Source organism: Saccopteryx bilineata, chromosome 1 (genome assembly GCF_036850765.1).
Source record: "Saccopteryx bilineata isolate mSacBil1 chromosome 1, mSacBil1_pri_phased_curated, whole genome shotgun sequence".
In the NCBI taxonomy this organism is placed as follows: domain Eukaryota; kingdom Metazoa; phylum Chordata; class Mammalia; order Chiroptera; family Emballonuridae; genus Saccopteryx; species Saccopteryx bilineata.
In genome coordinates, this window is record NC_089490.1 from 241,311,087 (window position 1) to 241,323,715 (window position 12,629).

The following is a 12,629-nucleotide window of genomic DNA, read 5'->3' on the forward strand; positions in this document are numbered from 1 at the left end:
CCATGGAGCCATCCTCAGAATCCGGGCCAACTTTGCTCCAATGGAGCCTTGGCTACAGAAGGTGAGGAGAGAGATAGAGCTAGAGGAGAGGAGTAAGGGTGGAGAAGCAGATGGGCACTTCTGTGTACCATGACCGGGAATTGAACCCAGGACATCCGCACTCCAGGCTGATGCTCTACCACTGAGCCAACTGGCCAGGGCCAGTAAACTCTTCTTATTGATGGCAATTCACCCTTCGTTTTCATTCACCACACTCTCTTTTTCCTTTGCCTTTCCTGGGTTCTGATGAAATTTTCTCAACCTCTTACATATTTTCTTGGCTTGAAGAAATGACTGACTGAACTTCTCTGAAGGTCAGGATCTTATGGGATAAAATGTATAACTGAATCCATAAGAAATAAGTGTAATTTCTTCCCAGTCCTGAATTTTCTCTTCCAAAGTGCCACATCCCTTGTTGCCCCGTCAAAGAAAAATGGCACATTAAATCCTCAGGTTTTATCATTTTCTTTGAGTGTCTACAATGTTAGTGACTATTTCACACAACAGACACTTTGATAATGTCTCCTTTTTTCTCAGACCAGGAATTTCAACTTTGACCCATAGTTTCTGGGACTTACCCAAGACAGGAAACTTGTCGTGTCAAAGGGGTTTTCTGTAATGAAAAAGAAGACTGAGAAAGCTGCTGCCACAATGGTGATGAGTATCAACAGGAAACCTTTCATGGCGCCAGGGCAGGGACTGAACAGCTGTTTCTTAATCAGATGTCCATGTTTACACACTGTTGGGAAATGTTCATTTGACAGTAAATTTTTCTGTGAATCAAGAAAGTACAGTTTACTTGTATAAACACCATTTTTATTGATTTTTAGAGAGAGAGAAGAGAGAGACATAGAGGGAGAAATATCAATTTATTGTTCCACTCATTCATTCTGTCATTGGTTGATTCTTGTGTGTGCCCTGCCTGAGGATTGAACTCGCAACCTTGGCATGTCCTGTTGACATTCCAACCAACTGAACTATCCTGCCAGGGCCAATACCATCATGGGACTTCTCATCCTCCATAATTTTGTGAGCCAGTCCCTCATAATACATTTGTATTTCCTATATACCATGTAGCTTTCTCTGGAGAACCTTATTAAGCACTTATTAAGTATCTATGAATGGGATTAAGTCAGCGATCCAAGACACTATCTCCCTTTTGAGGATGCAGCAAGGAATTAATACACACACACACACACACACACACACACACACACACAGCGCCTGACCTGTGGTAGCGCAGTGGATAAAGCATTGACTTGGAATTCTGAGGTCACTGATTCTAATTCCTGGGCTTGCCTGGTCAAGGCACATACAGAAAGCAACTACTCTGAGTAAATGTTACCTGCTTCTCCCCCGTCTTTCTCATTCTCTGTCCCTCTCTCTCCACTTTCTCCAAAAATCAATCAATAAAAAAAAAAATACAGACACACACATACATACAGGGTAGGGCAAAACTGGGTTTACAGTTCTGAGTACATGAGTTTATTCTTGTATTATTATTTCTTAATTGTATTATTTTTATACAACTGTAAATGTACTTCAGTGTGTGTGTGTGTGTGTGTGTGTGTGTGTGTGTGTGTGTGTACTGAAAGTCTTTACCTTTATTGGAGCTGTACTTTTTATTTTCCTGGGTACACTGGAACTCAACTCCACACCTCCTGATTGTTAAGGGCTTTCCCCAAAGTCAAGAAGAAAATATAATGTGTTTGTAGGTTGAAGGTTGTGATGAGGCCAGAATATGTAGCCTCTGAGACAAGACAGTTGATCACTGCTCTTAGGTGACACCCTCCCTGACGACCATTGTTCTCCCTACTACTCCAGCCTCACACCAACCACTAACTCCTAGGTGAGGGTCCCCAAGGAAGTGGTTAGTCCTGGGTTTCTGACATAGATCTGAGACAGTGGACTGTAACGGCCACATTTTTCTCCAGATACAAACAGTTGTATTGGTATTTCCCCACGTATAAATACAATACATATTCAATGTAAAAAATTGAGTCAATTACAAGAAAAAAAAAGTAAAAAGTACTCAAAATATTAATGGTCAGAAATAAACTTTGGTTAACAATCCTCAGGCAGGGCACACACAAGAATCAACCAATGACAGAATGAATGAGTGGAACAATAAATTGATATTTCTCCCTCTATGTCTCTCTCTTCTCTCTCTCTAAAAATCAATAAAAATGGTGTTTATACAAGTAAACTGTACTTTCTTGATTCACAGAAAAATTTACTGTCAAATGAACATTTCCCAACAGTGTGTAAACATGGACATCTGATTAAGAAACAGCTGTTCAGTCCCTGCCCTGGCGCCATGAAAGGTTTCCTGTTGATACTCATCACCATTGTGGCAGCAGCTTTCTCAGTCTTCTTTTTCATTACAGAAAACCCCTTTGACACGACAAGTTTCCTGTCTTGGGTAAGTCCCAGAAACTATGGGTCAAAGTTGAAATTCCTGGTCTTGATTCAAAATGAGAAGGGTGGCCCTGGCCGGTTGGCTCAGCGGTAGAGTGTTGGCCCAGTGTGTGGAAGTCCCGGGTTTGATTCCTGACCGGGGTACACAGGAGAAGCACCCATCTGCTTCTCTATCCCTCCCCTTCTCCTTCCTCTCTATCTCTCTCTTCCCCTCCCGCAGCCAAGGCTCCATTGGAGCAAAGTTGGCCCAGGCGCTGAGAAAGGCTCCATGGCCTTAGCCTCAGGCACTAGAATGGCTTCAGTTGTAAGGGAGTAATGCCCCAGAAAGGCAGAGCATCGCCTCCTAGTAGTTATGCTGGGTAGATCTTGGTCAGGTGCACACGGGAGTCTGTCTGACTGCCTCCCTGCTTCTACTTTGGAAAAATACAAAAAAAAAAAAAAAAAAGAGAAGAGTGTGGGGCCTGGCCTGTGGTGGTGCAGTGGATAAAGCATCAAAACGCTGAGGTCGCTGGTTTGAAACCCTAGGCTCACCAGGTCATGGAATATATGAGAAGCAACTACTACGTGTTGATGCTTCTCACTCCTCCCCTGCTCCTCTCTCTAAAACCAGTAAATAAAATCTTTAAAAAAATGAGAAGGGTGGTGTTGAAATCCACGTTAATGGCAAGAGGTCAGGTCACTTAGAAGCTCTCCAAGGACTTACCAAATGTGGCGACCTCTCTGAGCGTGGGGAAGTCTTACCTCTGCAGATTTATCATTTTCTGCTTCCTTGGGCAACTCCAATTCCCACTTATCCCAAATACGTCTTTTCTCCTAAAAATCCTCCTCCTCTTTGTCATAAGTCTGTCTTTCCAACCCCATCTCCCTCCCACCATTCTTGGACTGCTCTGGATAAAATATACATTTAGTCACTAAGGAAGACCAAATACGAGATGGATAGACTATACAAAAGAAGCACAGGCATGAGTCTCTGGGAGCTGAATACAGCTGCTGAGGACAAGACACTGTGGACTATTCATTCTTAGAGTCTTCAGGAGTTGGAGCTGACTCAGCAGCACATAGCAATAAGAATACTGCAGAATTTATGTTACTAAAATTGTTATAATTTTAGAATGTTAAATATAATTCCCTGCTGTAGACCTGCGTGGTTCATAATTCTGGGTCTTGAATGAGGACGGTGTGAAATTAAGAAAACAGACTCATTAAGAAAAAAGGATGGGATCAGGAGGCCTCTTCAATGCTGATGGCAATATCCCAGTGCCCCATAGCCCCAGTTTGCTTTATTATATAGCCATATGCAAATAAGAACATCTTTGATACAAAGTTACACATCTGAGGAGAAACAGGAACTCTCCTAAGACATAAACAGGAATCCCCCTACCATGCACAGGCGAAATCAACCAATATCTGAACAAACAAAGAGTGAGAGGAAGGGCATGTAAATTGCTTCCAGCAACTTAAGCAAGTAAGTGAAGTGGGTGCAAATACTCAGCATCATAGCCAATATGGAGGTGGAGGGTGGAGAACTTAGCCTTTTGCTAAGCCTGGAATTTACAAAAGCTTTTTTGCCATTTGCAGTCTATAACATATCCCCCTTTTCTTTTACCTTTTTGTGTGCTGAGATTTGCACTCATCTGATTTCCTAGTTTCCCAGATTCTAATTTGGGGGCAGACTGAAAAAATACAGAATAAACAAAAAATTAGTATAGCCAATGCTAACAGATACCCAAACAAGTATTCTAATACATTAAAGGGATTAAAGCCTTTAAGTAAATTCTTCGCCAGTATAACAGGTTCTATAAAAGAGTCTTTGCTGCCTGACTTGTGGTGGAGCAGTGGATAAAGCGTCGACCTGGAAATGCTGAGGTCGCTGGTTCGAAACCCTGGGCTTGCCTGGTCAAGGCACATATGGGAGTTGATGCTTCCAGCTCCTCCCCTCCTTCTCTCTCTCTGTCTCTCCCTCTCCTCTCTAAAATGAATAAATAAAAAATTAAAAAACTTATAAAAAAAAAGAGTCTTTGCTGTTTTGAATGTCCTTAACATGTTCAACAGGTCCAAGTTGGCACCATCACCATTCCACATCTCTGCAAATGCAACCCAACCCCAGTTCAGTCCATTAAGAGCTGTCACAAGGAGCAGGAGTCCAGAAAATACATCCAGGAAAAGTCTGCATTGCACTGGAATTGTTGTCACATTTCTACACTTTGCAGCTAGTGTACAAGTCCCAATGACTGCTGCTTCTGGCTGGTAATGATTCAGGTAGACTGGAAAAGCCATCTGCAGCATGTGTTGAGATGGAGCTTCCGTTCTCTTCAAAACTGGAGAGATGAATCCAGGGGCCTTTCCCTGGAGCTTTACAGCCATGGGGTGGTGAGCAGAACCTTGGGATAAACTATGCTGGTTGGCAAAGGTAAATTCGTAACAGAGGTGGGAAAAAAGAAAAAAGAGAGCTCTAAATTAGGAGCAGGTCCCAGACTAAAATATGCATGGGGCATTGAGGCAAGAGAAATAAAAGAGACACTATATATTAAACATAGCAGCAGAAAATAGGACTATCAACACCCACAACAGAGATTTTCAAGGGATGAATAAAAACCCGAATATTCAGGCAAGACATAGTAAGTGGCCCTTGTGTCTGTAAGAAATGAGATCAGTTTACCTCTACTTGGAAGAAATACCGTAGGCTCATCCAAGGTGACGTGAGATGGGGCTGACAGCCCTGGGCACCTTTAGCCTTCAGTGGCAAGTCCCAGCAGGATGGGCAAGGTTAGGTCATAGGTGGCTGGAGCAGGGCTGGAAGAGACTGAACCCTCCCTTTAGAGGAGCGAAGGGGCAGTTTACCTTCCAGTGTCCCTTTTTCCTCACAGCAAAGGCATGTAAGCTTGGTAGGCTTTGGCTCAATGACCTTCCTTTCCATTATTGAAGCAGGGCCCAGATGGAGTCCTATGAGTCACCTTTGGGGTGTTGGGAGCCTTTAAGGGCATATGCCAAGGAGCTGGTATTTTACATGATTTCTTTTGGGCATTGTCTGCCTCTTGGTCATTATAGACCTTAAAAGCCATGCTCAGAAGATCTTGCTGAGGGGTTTGAGGGTCCTTATCTGCCTATATATCTGGAGCTATTTGGAAAAAGATAAAACAGTGTTATTAACTGGATCAAATAAAAGAGGGTAGAAGTTTGCAGGAGAAAGAGGTTTGGCATCTCCTGTACATCAGCATTCAAAAGAAATTTTTTAAAGTAAAAAGTATGATTCCAGGATATGACTCCCCCTTTTATATATATATATATAAAATTAGACTTTAAATATTTGCTGGGTACACTTTAATAATACCTTGACTTTAAAGATTGTAAGAAATATCCATAATTCAAAAAGTTTGACAAAATGTAGTAAATGCTTTTCCTACATATGTAGGAGTATTGTCATTTTTAATCAGTTTAGAAAGTCCAATAATAGGAAATACATACAGACAATGAGCTATAACATGCTTATCAGCCTCTCCTGTTCTGGCAGAGGCTACTATAAATCCAGAATAAGTATCCACTGTAACGTGGACAAAGAACTGTTTGCCAAATGAAGGTATATGAGTAACATCCATTTACCAAAGTTGTCCTGGTAGGAGTGCTCAAGGGTTAACCCCAAATGAAGGGACAGATTGTAGTATTGGACACCTTGGACAGGATTTAACAATCTGCCATGCTGCTTCCTGAGTAAGTTGAAACTGTTTATGCAGGGCTGCAGTGTTCTGGGGATGAGACTGGATTGCTTGATCTGCCATGGTTGCTCCAATAATTTTCTTTTGGGTAGTTTGGTCAACAAGGGCATTCCCTTGTGCTAAAGCTCCAGGGAGCATGGAGTGAGCTTGAATATGTCCTATAAAACATGGCGTTCTTGCCTGACCAGGTGGTGGCGCAGTGGATAGAGCGTCGGACTGGGATGCGGAAGGACCCAGGTTCGAGACCCCGAGGTCGCCAGCTTGAGCGCGGGCTCTTCTGGCTTGAGCAAAGAGCTCACCAGCTTAGACCCAAGGTCGCTGGCTCCAGCAGGGGGTTACTTGGTCTGCTGAAGGCCCGCGGTCAAGGCAAGTGTGAGAAAGCAATCAATGAACAACTAAGAAGTCGCAACGCGCAATGAGAAACTGATGATTGATGCTTCTCATCTCTCTCCATTCCTCTCTGTCTGTCCCTGTCTATCTCTGCCTCTGTAAAAAAAAACAAAAAACAAACAAAACAAAACAAAAAACATGGCGTTCTATATTGACGTACAAGTCTTTGAAGAAGGAGAAACTACTGAAATAGTTCCTCATCAGCAGTTGTCCCTAAGATAGCAGTCTCTATACTGGAAACAACCATAAGTAATATTTGCTGTCTGTATGCAGATTAAAGGAAGAACATGGCAAATGCTGAAAAGCCATGATATTGGCATGTCTACTCTTTGAGCTTATTTAAAGGTGACTGTTTCAGTATAAATTTGTCCATCGATTACTAAGTCTGCTATTCCTGAGCTGGACCTATCAGTAAAGACTATAGGTGCTTCAGGAATGGGCTCATTAACAATTGTCTTAGAAAATACAAATGTAGTAATTAATGAAAATTTGACTATTTTATCAGCTGGGTAGTGAGAATCAACTTGGCCTGTAAAATTTGCAAAAGCAATTTGCCATTTAGTGGAAGTTTCCTAGAGCCATTGTTGTTGATCCTTTGGAAAAGGAACAACAATAATTTAAGGCTCAAAACCTCTAAGCTGTAAGAGTTGCCTACACCCCTTGATAATCAAGGAGGCAACAAGATCAAAATATGGAGATAAAACTTTCTTAGGAGTAACAGCTAAATGAATCTATTCAATAGGAAGTGAAGCTTGCCACAATAGTCCTGTCGGAGTGTAACTTGAGGGACAAATTAAGCAATTGATTATTCAAGATTTATGAGTAAAACCTTGTTGCAAGGCTTTTTCTACAAGCTTTAAGGCTTGCTGTCCTGCAGCTGTAAGTAGCTAAGGAGAAGCTGGTTCAGCCGAGCCTCTAAGAATATCAAAAGTGGCTTCAGTTTCTTGGTAGTTAGCTTCAAGGAAGGTCTAAGCCAATTAATGTATCCTAATAATTTCTGGAAATCATTTAAAGTTTGCAAATGATCTGTCCTGATTTCTGATTTCTGTGGACAAATTTGTTGTCCCTCAATAATTTGACCTCAATAAGAGAAAGGTAAAGATTGCTGTACCTTTTCAGGAGCTATATAAAGTCCTGATTCTTTCAAAGAATATTCTAGTTGTTGCAAAATGGTCAACACAGTGTCTTTATCTGGATGAGCAATAAGAATATCATCCATATAATGAATTACGTACACCTTAGGGTGCTGCCTTCGTACTGGAGAGATAGCTTGAGCAACGTATTTTTGGCACAAGGTAGGACTGTTAGCCATACCTTGAGGCAAAACTCTCCACTGGTATTGCTCCAATGGAGCCTGGAAATTAAGTGAAGGAACACTGAATGCAAAACGCGGCAATCATGAGGGCTTAAAGGAATAGTAAAAAGGTGCGTCCACGGAAGCTCTGCTTCTCGGCAGGATGTCGGGCCGGCTGTTCCACAGCTCCACGTCCGGCCGCCCCAGGTCCGTCAGCGCCACAAACATCCCCAGGTCGCTGTCAAAACGCGCGTATTCTTCCAAGTTAAAGATGAACCTGACCACAAACCGCACCCTGTCTGTCCCATTGGTGAAGTAACAGTCAGCCTTAGCCTGAATCACAAAGTCTTCTGGAAAAACAACAACAACAACAACAACAAAAAAAAAACAAAAAGAAGAAAAGGAATAATAAAAAAGCAATCCTTTAAGTCAATAATTACAAGGTGATAATTCCATGGAATGGCAGTAGGAGAAGGGAGTCCTAGCTGGAGAGGACCCATAATTTCCATATTCTTATTTATTGTTCTCAAATCTTATTATAGCCTCCAGTTTCCTGATTTCTTTTTAATAACAAATATAGGCGTATTCCATGGGCTATTAGAAGGAGCTACCAAGGCCCCTATGCTAAATTTTGATATCCTAATCCACGCCTTCTGGTATTGGGTGCCGCTTCTATGAGGGTGAGAATTCCCTGCTGTTCTTTCCCTAGACCCTTAGTGGGCAAAAATCCCTTATCAAGCATTTGAGTACTGACTAAACTATTAGGACTGACAAGCAACACCCCCATATTTTTCAAAACATCTCTACCCCACAAATTAACTGGCAATCCAGGGAGCACATAAGGCTGAAAAATTCCAGAATGACCTTCTTTATCTTTCCATTGTAAAAAACTAGAGCTTTGTTCAGGGGATTTACTCTGCCCTATACCTTGTAATTCTGTGGCTGCTGCATGAGTGGGCCAGGAATGAGGCCAATGTAGCTTAGCAATAACAGATACATCAGCCCCAGTAGCTAAAAGTCCTTTAAATTTACGCCCTTGTATTGTTAGTTCCATTTCAGGGCGTTCTTGATCTATCTTTTGAATCCAATAGGCAAAATCAGAAGAGCCAAATCCTCGATTCTCTTGGGGTCCCTTTTGCAGAGTTTGGCCTGAGAAACAGAATTAGCATTCTTATACTATTCTTCTAACTGCCTGAAGCAGCTTGAGACAAATTCTTTTTTTTTCTTTTTTCTTTTTTTAACAGAGGCAGAGATAGACAGGGACAGACAGACAGGAACGGAGAGAGATGAGAAGCATCAATCATCAGTTTCTCGTTGCGCGTTGCGACTTCTTAGTTGTTCATTGATTGCCCTCTCACACGTGCCTTGACCGCGGGCCTTCAGCAGACCGAGTAACCCCCTGCTGGAGCCAGCGACCTTGGGTCTAAGCTGGTGAGCTCTTTGCTCAAGCCAGATGAGCCCGCACTCAAGCTGGCGACCTCGGGGTCTCGAACCTGGGTCCTTCCGCATCCCAGTCCAACGCTCTATCCATTGCGCCACCACCTACCTGGTCAGGCACTTGAGACAAATTCTTGAAATGACTTATTAGGGCCCTGCTTAATTTTGCTCAATTCCTTTGTTTTACCTACCTGAGTATAACCTTACACATAAACAAGACAATTTATGCACAAAAACACAAGTATAACATATAACTTTGGTTAATCCTAATACTTGAATTGATATTTGGCTCCTAACTTTGAACACACCTCACAATGCACTAACCAAATTAGTAAGTCTTAAGGATCTACACTCTATTCTATTTAAATTTAAGTGAGTGCTCCTTACAAGTTCTAAAATTTTATTTTTTCTAAATATTAGAGCCAGAATTTCCAATTTTTGCATACAAAAAAAGAACTTAATTCAGGCCTTAAAAATAGACACATTTTAGACAACATTAAACAAAGACTAAACAGAAACAAGAATTAGACGAAACAGGCAAACCAGAGAGAAACCCGGGATTTCAGAGCACAACCAGATTAGAAAGATGCCTGCCTGGTTTTAGTCAGGGCATTTTCTGACAGAGGGACTGAAGGATGGGACTAAACAAAATCTCCCCAAGAAAATTTGCTCTCGGCAGCTGCTGGGATATTTTCTATAGTCAGATCCAACACAGATCTCCTGCCTCAATTTCCAGGCAGAGAATAAGAAACAAAATGATAGTTCAGGAAATTGTAGTTAGAACATTAAAGAAAATCAGACCATAACAGGAAAAGCTGTAACTTTCCTAATACCTGAGTCTCCTATCCATTCTCAAATTCTATAGTCGCTGTAATTGGCAGTTCAGGTTGACTATGCTGAGATTTCTCCCCTATCTCAACTTCAGCTGAGCTGCAGACTAAGCAGTTGGAGATAACCACAGGCAGCCACAGTGTCCTTTGTTCCTCAGCCCCCAAGCCGCAAAGTACAGCACCAACTGCCAGAGAGGCTACCACTTTTATTCCTCCTACCATAGTCTCCTCACACTACTGCCTTCTCAGAACTTTACCTACTTGCTCCCCTGTAGCAGAAATAACCATTCCCTCCTCCGGGAACCAGGGGCACACGTCTTGAACATATCGCAAAAAGCATTCTAGCTGCATAACTATTCTTACGAAAAGGTCTGGGCCCTGGCCGGTTGGCTCAGTGGTAGAGCGTTGGCCTGGCGTGCAGAAGTCCCGGGTTCGATTCCCGGCCAGGGCACACAGGAGAAGCGCCCATCTGCTTCTCCACCCCTCCCCCTCTCCTTCCTCTCTGTCTCTCTCTTCCCCTCCCGCAGCGAGGCTCCATTGGAGCAAGGATGGCCCGGGCGCTGGGGATGGCTCCTTGGCCTCTGCCCCAGGCGCTAGAGTGGCTCTGGTCGCGACAGAGTGACGCCCCGGAGGGGCAGAGCATCGCCCCCTGGTGGGCAGAGCGTCGCCCCCTGGTGGGCGTGTCGGGTGGATCCCAGTCAGGCGCATGCGGGAGTCTGTCTGACTGTCTCTCCCCGTTTCCAGCTTCAGAAAAATACAAAAAAAAAAAAAAGTTCTGACCCTAATTGTCCCTTGTCCCATAATTTTTTACTCCCGACTATACTTTCCCCCAAAACTTTTACTCACTGTGCACAACTTGGGGAGTTCCGTCACCTGCCTTCAGTTTAGTTTTCTTGTACTCAAGTCCATGTTCAGGCGCCACTTGCGGCAGACCAGCGCAGTTCGTAATTCTGGGTCTTGAGTGAGAACGGTGCAGAATTAAGATAACAGACTCATTAAGAAAAAAGGATGGGATCAGGAGGCCTCTTCAATGCTGATGGCAATATCCCAGTGCCCCATAGCCCCAGTTTGCTTTATTATATAGCCATATGCAAATAAGGACATCTTTGATACAAAGTTACACATCTGAGGAGAAACAGGATCTCTCCTAAGACATAAACAGGAATCCCCCTACCAGGCACAGGTGAAATCAACCAATATCTGAACAAACAAAGAGAGGAAGGGCATGTAAATTGCTCCCAGCAACTTAAGCAAGCAAGTGAAGTAGGTGCAAATACTCAGCATCATAGCCAATATGGAGGTGGAGGGGGGAGAACTTAGCCTTTTGCTAAGCATAGAATTTACAAAGGCTTTTTGCCACTTGCAGTCTACAACAATTCTCCGCCTGGTTAGGCAGGGGCACAGTGGATAGAACATAGGCTTGGGATTCTGAGGACCCAGGTTCAAAACCCTGAGGTTGTGGCTTGAGCCCAGAGGTCACTGGCTTGAAGCCCAAGGTTGCTGGCTTGAGCAAGGGGTTATTGCAGGGGTCCCCAAACTACGGCCCGGGGGCCACATGTGGCCCCCTGAGGCCATTTATCCGGCCCCCGCTGCACTTCTGGAAGGGTACCTCTTTCATTGGTGGTGAGAGGAGCATAGTTCCCATTGAAATATTGGTCAGTTTGTTGATTTAAATTTACTTGTTCTTTATTTTAAATATTATATTTGTTCCCGTTTTGTTTTTTTTACTTTAAAATAAGATATATGCAGTGTGCGTAGGAATTTGTTCATAGTTTTTTTTATAGTCCGGCCCTCCAACGGTCTGAGGGACAGTGAACTGGCCCCCTGTGTAAAAAGTTTGGGGACCCCTGGGTTACTGGCTTGGCTTGGAGCCCCCCTACCCAAGGCACAGATGAGAAAGCAATCAATGAACAGCTATGGTGTCAAAACAAAGAATTGAAGCTTCTCATCTCTCTCCTTTCCTGTCTGTCCACCACACCTCCACTTAAAAAAAATGTAATCCTTATGGTAAACACAAAAATAGCTATCAAATACACAAGTGAAAGAGACAATACCTAAATGTTTCACTATGAAAAATCAACAACTAAACAATGTAGACAGTAATGTAGAAAATGAGGGACAAAAATGTTATGAGGCATTTAGAAAGGAACAGGTATTCCCTAACAGCATACAGTAGATTCCATGAATTTTTTATTGATAACATTTTGAAATGAGAAGGCTCATTGCTTACCAAATGCAATCTGAACTTGATGACAAATTATGTATACATGGAAAAATTATTTGAAACGGTTTTTAGTTATCAGTCTATTAGAACCCTTGTTTCATGATATGACTTAAATTAAATTTGAATAGTTCAAGATTATAACCAATTATATTCAGTTTAAACTATAATTTCTAATTGATTCAAGCCTATAAGCCCGACCTCTGGGAATAGTCTTACACAATGTTAGTAAAGGCCAGTAGTTTGCTCATACGAATGTCTATATTTGAGATCAGATTAAAAAGAGT